The following is a 9129-nucleotide window of genomic DNA, read 5'->3' on the forward strand; positions in this document are numbered from 1 at the left end:
CCGGCCGCGATCTCCGTTTCGCGGCGAAGCATTTTTTCCCAGCGACCCTCCGCGCGATCGCGTATCTAATCGCGACGCGATATCTATCGGCCGGCACGTCATCGATTTCGCGTTTGATATCGAACGATTTCTCCGCCTCGCGAAACTATTGCTGGAAACGACGAAAAATACGGGAACTGTATCGCGAAGGATTCTCGGAAAAGCACGGTGATTCGATAGACACGCGCGGAGAGGAACGGCGAAGAGATTCGAACTTTGACCGTAATACATGCAAAGAGCAATTATTCCGAGTGGTGACTCGCCGGTGGGTAAGAAATTGTGCAGCTTACTTTCAAACGTGGCCGGTGGCTTCAAGGTTCTTAAAACCATTGGTAATGCATTCCAATCGGTTGCTCGAAAGATAGAGAGAGGTTCAGAGAGACGGATTTAGCATTAGAATCTACAAGGACAGCGCGCGGATAGTTAGTCGCCGCGCTGAATCCAGAGAAACGACGTACCGTCGAGAGAGAAATACCTTCGCGAGACAAATAAGATTTTATAAAAAGATACCACCGCCTAGATATATACGTAGGTCTACGCGCGAGTACGCCAACAACCGTCTCGTTAGAATTCAACGCTCGCGTTCCCGTAATACGATGAATAATTCCCACAGGCGGAAATTAATTTCGCGTTTCTTTTTTCCTTTTGTTTCTTTCGATCGTTCTCGCGTCGCGAGTTTGTCCCGCCGCGGCAAACTCGAAATCGCTCTCGTCGATCCGTCGTCGTCGTCGTCGTCGTCGTCGTCCATCGGACAACTTTGCGTCGCCGTCGTCGTCGTGGCGGTCGCCAAACGAGGGGAATCACGCGAACGAGGTAAATTGGAAAGCATCGACGAGACGGGGGTTGGAATGGCGATTGGAGATCGGTAGCGCGCGTGGAAACGAACGGTAAGAATTATTCAGCGAGCACGGACATTGTTTCGCGCGATAAGCGGTGTGCGAGCGCGCGTTTCCCGCAGCTTGCGAGTTAATTATTCGGTTTGGCGCGAGTCGGGAGGAAAAAGGCGGTTAAAATACAATGATTCGCGGTGGCAGAGGGTGGACGCGGAGGAGGTGGCTGCTGCGGCGGTGGTTTCGATCCGATGGAGATTCGAACCGAGCCGGGAAAACGTTGGTCCACGCGGCAGCGACGGCGGCGGCGGCGAGTATCGTAAATACTGGTTAAATCGAACGTCTGGCAGGTGCAAAGGCTACTACTCGAATCCATATCCAGTTTACAAACGCACGCCAGCGTGTAACGATCTACGACGTCGTAGCAGTCGCATTATTCGCGGCTTGTTATTCGCGACGATCGTATTCTAAGCACGTTAGACGAGCTCGCCTAATTCGTGCCGCAAAACGCTCGATCGCGATTACGATTCATTATCCGCGACCGGGTATTGTCTGCCGGGGACGTAATAGCAGACCTTTGTTCTTACTACTTATTGTGAAATTGTAACCAGCCATCGACGATGCACGACGGCTAGAACAAAAAGGTGCAACGATCGAGGTTGTTGCTGGCGGAGTCGAACGATGCCAACGGCTCGAGAGACTCGACGCGATGCTTTCTCGTTCGATCCTCCTCGACGGACGACCGTCGTCGTCGTCGTCGTCGTCGTCGTCGTCGTCGTCGTCGTCGTGGTCGTCGTGGTCGTGGTCGTCGTCGTCCAACGACCGTCCGTATCGTTCATCTGAAACCGAAGGAGAATGTTTTCTCTTTATCATTCTCCGCCTACCGGTGTTGAACGCGTGCGCTACAGCTCGCTCGTTCCGGTCTCCTCTCCTCTCCTCTCCTCTCGTCTCTCCGCGCGACGACGTTTCGCCCGATCGAATAAATAAGCGAAAAAGAAGACCTTCGAGCAAGGAGCGTGCGTAGCGGCGAACGCGATCCGTGTCTACTAGCTACCAGTGTGTCCGCTTGGAAGACGAGATCGTCCGCGTCGCTGCGGTTTTCGGTCATTTTTATCGGTTATTTTTATCGGGCATTTTTATCGGTCAGCCAGACACGGTGATCGATGAGCGCGCGCGATCGGTCTTGCCGCCTTTTTACGCCGCCAACGAATATTGCTCGACCAGACGTTATACCGAAGTTATCGAGGCAAGGAAATCCGGTGACCCTCGATCTCGTTAGCTCGAGACAATTGCTTCCGTCCAACGAGTCCGATCCACCAGTCCGCCGCGTTGTCCGAGACGATGAAAAGAGGAAAAAAGAAATATCGGCCAGTGGGCTAAGAGATGCGATCGACGGCTTTCGATTCGAGGAAAAAGAAACTCGTCGTAGCATCGAACCGGTGATGCTCCCGGTGCGTGGAAACGTTCGCGTTTCGATCGACCCCCATCGCAATCGTCTACGTAGTCCTCGTGGTCGTTGTCGTGGTTTGTCGTCGTTGTCCAACCTGACCATTACCGTTACGCAATCATGCGAATCTAGGCAAAGACGAACGCGCGCGACATTCGATCGTGGCAGAGAGGCGAAACTCGCGATCGATTCGTGGTCGGGTCCGAGAAAGAGAAGAAAGTCAAAGTCGAGCCAAAGGAGAACGAAATGTTGGCTGGCTGGTATCGGTTCGTATGGGCTCTGGATTGGTCGGCACGCATCGAACGTCGATTCCCGAGAGGCGATCGTGATTGGTTTCTGGCAGTGGACAGCGATCGAACGGCAAGTAGTGCGGGAAGCGCAGTCGGTTTCTAAACCGGTCGTCGTAAAAACCTGGTCTGGCCTTCGGGGCGGCCATTTTAGAACGTTCTAACATTTGACGGTCGCGAAGGCCTCGCTGGGCCGCCCAATAAGCGGCCGTTAATCTATTATTCATTACGAACGGAGGAGAGATACCTCGAGCGACATGCAAATCGCGTGGCTGACTGGAACCCGCGTTCGCGTTAACTGCAGCAACTCGCATCGCGTCCGACACGCAACAGCCTCGCTGCTCCGAGACGCCTGCAGGTTAGAATTCGGTCCTTCCTCTCCTTAACCCCCTTAACCCCCTTAACCCTCTTTCGTCCGTTGCACCTTCGCTGCTCCGCTAGGATCGGTATTCGGAATGGAAACAGACGCGGAAGCGAAGCGATCCGATGCTATTCGATGCCCTGTGGTCGCCAAAATAAAATAAAATAATATAATTCCGCGCGAGTCGCGCGAGTCGCGATAGTCCCGGTTCGAGGGGACGGGGGGAGAGAGAGAAAGAGAGAGAGAGAATTATTGGGCGAAAGGTCGGCTTATTGGACGGGTGGTGGGTCGGTTTTCTCGAGGGGCTTAACGACTTCGAGGAATGACCCCGCTGCCGCTGCGTCGACGAGCGGCAGTTGCAACGAAAGGAACGGAAACGCGGTGGTGACTCGCAATTACGCGTACGGCGCGCGTTTACCCCACTCGTGTCTTCGTACACCCTTATTCCTGGCAGCGTGCGTTTTTAATCGAGATCGCCACTTAACGAGCAAAAAAGCCAAGTTAATGCGCAATGATCGCGTCACGCATCGTCTTCCTTCCGCCTGGTGCGTTTTGAAAAATCTGTCGTTGGGAAAATTACCAGCGGTTGGGAAAAAGAGAGGGAGAGAGAGGAGGAAGAGCGAATAGAGCTCCGACAAACGTCGGTTAGGCCACGATTATCCGCGCAGCTTTCCGAGAGATCCGAGTGCGTGTGTCGAGCAAATCCGACGATGAGGGGTTCGATCGGTTAATTAGGGCTGTTCGGTGAGTGACGGGGAAGAAATTAATTTAGACGAGTCGTTCTGGTATATACGACTACTCTTCCACGGTCTCTGGCCGCGATCCAGGGATACGGAGTAGTATACAGGGATGATAATAACCGAGCATCGATTCATAGGCGAGTAGCGGCGTTTTAGCCTAATGGGCATCCTGGTCGGCGGATCGTTTCGACATACGAGTGATTTGCAACGGCGGGATAATAATATATACGAAACCGGTTTTGTTTTCGATTACGTCGCGCCGATATCGGGCGCAAGGATTCCAACGATCGATAAGTACACGGTGGCGGAAGGGAAGGATAAGAGAAGAGAAGAGAAGAGAAGAGAAGAGAAGAGAAGAGAAGAGAAGAGAAGAAGCAGGAGGGTGGACGCGGGAGACAGAGAGAGAGAGAGAGAGAGAGAGAGAGAGAGAGAGAGGGAGCGAGGGGGGGGGGGGGCGGGAGAGAGAGAGAGAGAGAGAGAGAGAGAGAGAGAGAGAGAGAGAGAGAGAGAGAGAGAGAGAGAGAGAGAGAGAGAGAGAGAGAGAGAGAGAGAGAGAGAGAGAGAGAGAGAGAGAGAGAGAGAGAGAGAGAGAGAGAGAGAGAGAGAGAGAGAGAGAGAGAGAGAGAGAGAGAGAGAGAGAGAGAGAGAGAGAGAGAGAGAGAGAGAGAGAGAGAGAGAGAGAGAGAGAGAGAGAGAGAGAGAGAGAGAGAGAGAGAGAGAGAGAGAGAGAGAGAGAGAGAGAGAGAGAGAGAGAGAGAGAGAGAGAGAGAGAGAGAGAGAGAGAGAGAGAGAGAGAGAGAGAGAGAGAGAGAGAGAGAGAGAGAGAGAGAGAGAGAGAGAGAGAGAGAGAGAGAGAGAGAGAGAGAGAGAGAGAGAGAGAGAGAGAGAGAGAGAGAGAGAGAGAGAGAGAGAGAGAGAGAGAGAGAGAGAGAGAGAGAGAGAGAGAGGGAGAGGGGGGGGGGGGGCGGGAGAGAGAGAGAGAGAGAGAGAGAGAGAGAGAGAGAGAGAGAGAGAGAGAGAGAGAGGGAGCAAGGGAGGAGGGGAGGATCCACCGTGAAAAACGATCGACAGAAGGGGAAACCTTAGGGCCCGGTTTTTATTCCGGCCAACCGGTCGTCGTTGGAACGTTTTTCGTGGAATCGCGATAAACGGCACCGGCTGAAATATCCGATTTAATTGCACCGAGATTGCGAGAGGAGACAAAGATCGGCACCGTCGCTCGCGTTTAATTGCCTTCACCGTATTCTTCGCGCGGCAGTGAACCCATTTCTGCGCGTTCGGACAGCGAAAACGAGAGCATTCCGGGGGCTCTCGGCAACGCGCTCGTCAACGATCTCGTCCGCGCCTCGCTACCATACCGAACGCGTTCGCCTTTTCTGTCTCTACGCGCCAATAATCCGCGCGTATATACGCCTGCTGTATATACCCGTATGCCGGCGTATTTACGTATTTACCGTACGCATCGAGACAAGGACGTTCCGCGACCAGTCCCAGGGAAACCCAAATTTCCCCGACACCCTCGCTCCTCTCCGCCGTTCGCCAGACATCGTCGATCCGATCGATTTCGCTTCTCGAAAAACCTTGCCAACTTTTCGTCGCGAGAGAAACGAAGAAAGGAAGGAAGGAAGGAAGGAAGGAAGGAACTCGTCGTTTCCTATGTACGAACGTAAAGCGACGCCGACGAAAAGGAATGGTCGTTCCCCGGTCGGCGTAACCATACGTGCGAATCGCGTGCATCGCTACGCGGATCCGTAATAAACGGACGTGATCCCGACCGATTCGAGTCCTCCCGGGAGGAATCCAAGGAGGACGTCGTTGCAGAGAACCCGTTAAAATTTCACGACCATCTCTCGCGACGTAGAGTCGTAAAAAAAAAATTGAAACCATCGATCTCGCAGCCATCGTGCTTCCTCCGTTGCTCTTCCTTTCCGCTACAACTCACGTTCGACGTTTCGTCGAAGCGAATCGAGATCTCCTTACCCAGCAGCCATTGGCGAACCTCGAGATAACTTTGCGTTCAAATTTTCACGTCGTAATTCGCCGTTCGAGATTCCGCATATTTTTTCCTTCCACCCCACCCAACCCCTCTGCCTTTCTTTCCTCCTCCCGTACCGTTATTTTACTACCGAGTTTGCCAGGTACGTTTACGCGCGTGCAATTTCGAAAAGTTTATTCGACAGTGGCTTCTGCGTGCCGCTCGTCGATATTCGGCCGGCGAGCGACGCGAAGCGCGCGGGGACGAGGCACGGCCGGTGATTCGAGCGTGCTCGAGACGCTGGCACCGTGGCCAAAGTATAACGTAAGCGAGCTCCGTATCCCGACAGGAAGTGGACGAAGCGCAGCTAGCGATCCGAGACAAAGAGCAGAGGGCCAGCGGTACACGCGGCACCGAGAGAAGTTGCACCAACACCGCGCCGTGTACCGGCACACGACCACCACCACCACTACCACCACCATCGCCACCACTGCTATCGTCGTCGTCGTTGTCGTCGTCAGCGGCGGCGGCGTCGTCGTCGTCGTCGTTGTCGTCGGCCAGGTACGAACGAGCCAGTCAGTCGCAGTATTTGGGACAAGGTCAGAAGGTTCTGCGCTCCCCGGCTTCAAGACGCTGAGAGCCGCTCTGCGCAGAGAGCTGCACACTGCACTTTCACTTTGCCTCTGCTGCCGCGTGCATCGGCGAATTGCAACTTCGCGGACGATACTCTCTGCCTTTTCCGTTTCAACGTTCGCCAACGCTCCGGGTTTCGCCTCGTCCGCCATTTCCACCGTTATTCCGCGCCATCGCCGCACTTTTTCCTCTCTTTCTTTCTCTCCCTCGTTCGCTCGTCCTATTCGTCGGCGAATTATTCGGAAGAACTCGATCCGGAGACGATTCGTGGACGGGAAAGGTTTCGTCCGCGATTTGTAAACGGGGCCGCGTTCGCGGTTATTTGTAAACGACGGATAACGTAAGCGGTGGCATGCATTCGCATGTAAATTGCAGGCGACACACCGCAAAGGCCGGACAACGACACTTGGACGAAACACGCGCTGACGCGTGTTCGATGTAACTTTTTCCAACGAAAATTCGATACTACGCGCTCGCGCCTATAGCCGCTAACGAAATCAATTAACCGCGAGTGTAACAAACCGGATATTCTGTCAGAAATATCAAGCCAACGGGACCGGTCGCTTTTGATTCACCGTTCGCGATACAAAGACGCGATCCGACATCGTTGTCCGGAAAACGCGCGGTTCGGGTAAATTTCATTATCGTCGAGTCGAGTTTCGAGTCGAAATGGGAAAACGTCTGGTAAATTCGTTAAATAAGAGGCGAATTTAAACGGGTCGCGCTATTTATTAGACGCGGTTTCACCGATGCGGCGCGGCAGCCGCTTGTCCCATAATTAAAACGCGTTCTCGTGTACGTACGCGATCATAAGTGTGGCAGACACGCGTTTACGCTTGTCGTCGTCGGAAGAAACGCCGGGAATATACAATGTATTTTTACGCGCGACAACATCGTCCGGTTACTGCATCGCTTTCGTAATATCGCGTCCCGCGAGTACGCGTTCATTTGCAACTTAACGGCTCGTTACGGCATACGTACATCGCGTCCGATTCACCGAGATTTCATTTTCTCTGCCCGGTTGGAGCGACGCGGGCAGAGAATTTCGCAGAGTCCGGAGGCGTCGTCGAAGCTACCGACGTCGATGCCTGTTTTATTTGCAATGCTAACCAATTTCGTCGGGGGTTTCGTCGGTTCGATTTGCATCGGTAGCGTCGGCGAATCGGACGCGACGTTTCGGCGGGGAACGCGACGCCGGCGAGAACCGTGGAAGAGATTAGACCGGAAGGTAGGCGAATGGAGGATCGGGGCACGCGGGATCCGAGTGGAAAGGCAGGGGATGGTGGAAAAGCGACGCGTAAAAATCGAAAGCGAGCAGAGTGGACGTGGCGACGACGCCTCGCGGTCGGGACTCGGGGGAAAAAAGAGAGAAGGAGTTCGGAGAAACGAGCGAGGTGGCGTAGAGAGGAGAGCGGAAGAAAGAGAGAAAGAGAACACGGTTGCTGTCCAGCAACGGGTCTGACACAATGGGCATTGAAAACAGAAAATAAGCGGCATTGTTCGGCGCTTTTCAGAATCGATATTTGCGAATACAGCATCGACGCGTGTCGCGAGTGCGCGGCTCGGTGATTTAAAGCAAAGATTAAAAATAAAGGGGACACGCGTCGAGTTTCCGTCGATCCCCGGCATCGAGCAAACCCGTGTGTCGAGCCTTTGTTACCGCGCCTCCGGCAGACGCTGTTACCGCCGCGGCTCCGAAAGTAGCCAGCCGCTATTTTCCGATAGTCGGCCGCGTGAACCAACGACAATCGTGCTTGTCGATCGTTTCGTTATATCGAACGGCCGCAAACCACCACCGCGGCTCGCTTCTTCCGTTCCGTTTCGTTCCGTTCCTCCTGTCGCGTGCACAAGCGCACGCCTACTCCCTGCGCTCCGTTTCGATTCGGATAGTTTAACGTCGACCTCGTTCCGTGGATCAACCTCGCTCCCCGACCCCGAATCACCCATTCTTCTCGCCTATCGCCCGACCAACGCGTATCCATCGGTCTACCTTCTCACCGTACCGTCTCTCACCTTCCGCCAAAACCAATTTTTTCCTCTTCCCTTTTCTTACCTCGCATCCCCGCGATGCAATCCAATCGACGTTCGATCCGCTAGATTCTCGTCCAACGATTTTCAACGATCGTCGTAAAACGATCGGGGACTACCCGACTAACCTACTACTCGCTCGTAATTTATCGCGCGCGCGCGATATCGGCGGAGGGTACGTTCTCGTCGTGTAATTACGTAAAAGTTACGCGTCTCGTATGGCGGATATCTTTTTCGCCGTACCGTTCGAATCGACCGTCAAACCTGTTCGCTCTTTGATCAACTCGGATAGATGGTTCGCGCGTTCTGACAAGCAAATTAGAAAAGCCTCGAACGCGTCCCACAACGGTTACGCAGTGGGGTTTCAAAGATTCCGCGCGAGAGGGACGGAGAAAGAGGGATCGGTCCGCGAGCGAACGAGAGACAAGCAGAGAGAGAGAGAGAGAGAGAGAGAGAGAGAGAAAGAGAGAGAGACGTTTGGTCGGAGTTACCACAGCGATCCAGCGGCTTGATCGATCGGCACGATCGTCGTCCTTGAAGTGGTCGACGTCTCTCTCGGCGTACGCAGAGTCGGAGGAACGAACGAACGGACGGACGGACGGATGGACGGACGGACGGACGAACGAGCGAACGAACGAACGAACGAACGAACGGAAGAACGAAAGGAAGAGACGACGAGGAAAAAGAAAGAAGGAAGGAACGAATCGAGAGAGAGAGAGAGAGAGAGAGAGAGAGAGAGAGAGAGAGGGGGGGGGGGGGGGGGGGGGGGGCGGGAACGAGCAGAGGAGA

This window comes from Eufriesea mexicana, unplaced genomic scaffold (assembly GCF_001483705.2).
Source record: "Eufriesea mexicana isolate 0111107269 unplaced genomic scaffold, ASM148370v2 scaffold1837, whole genome shotgun sequence".
NCBI lineage: Eukaryota > Metazoa > Arthropoda > Insecta > Hymenoptera > Apidae > Eufriesea > Eufriesea mexicana.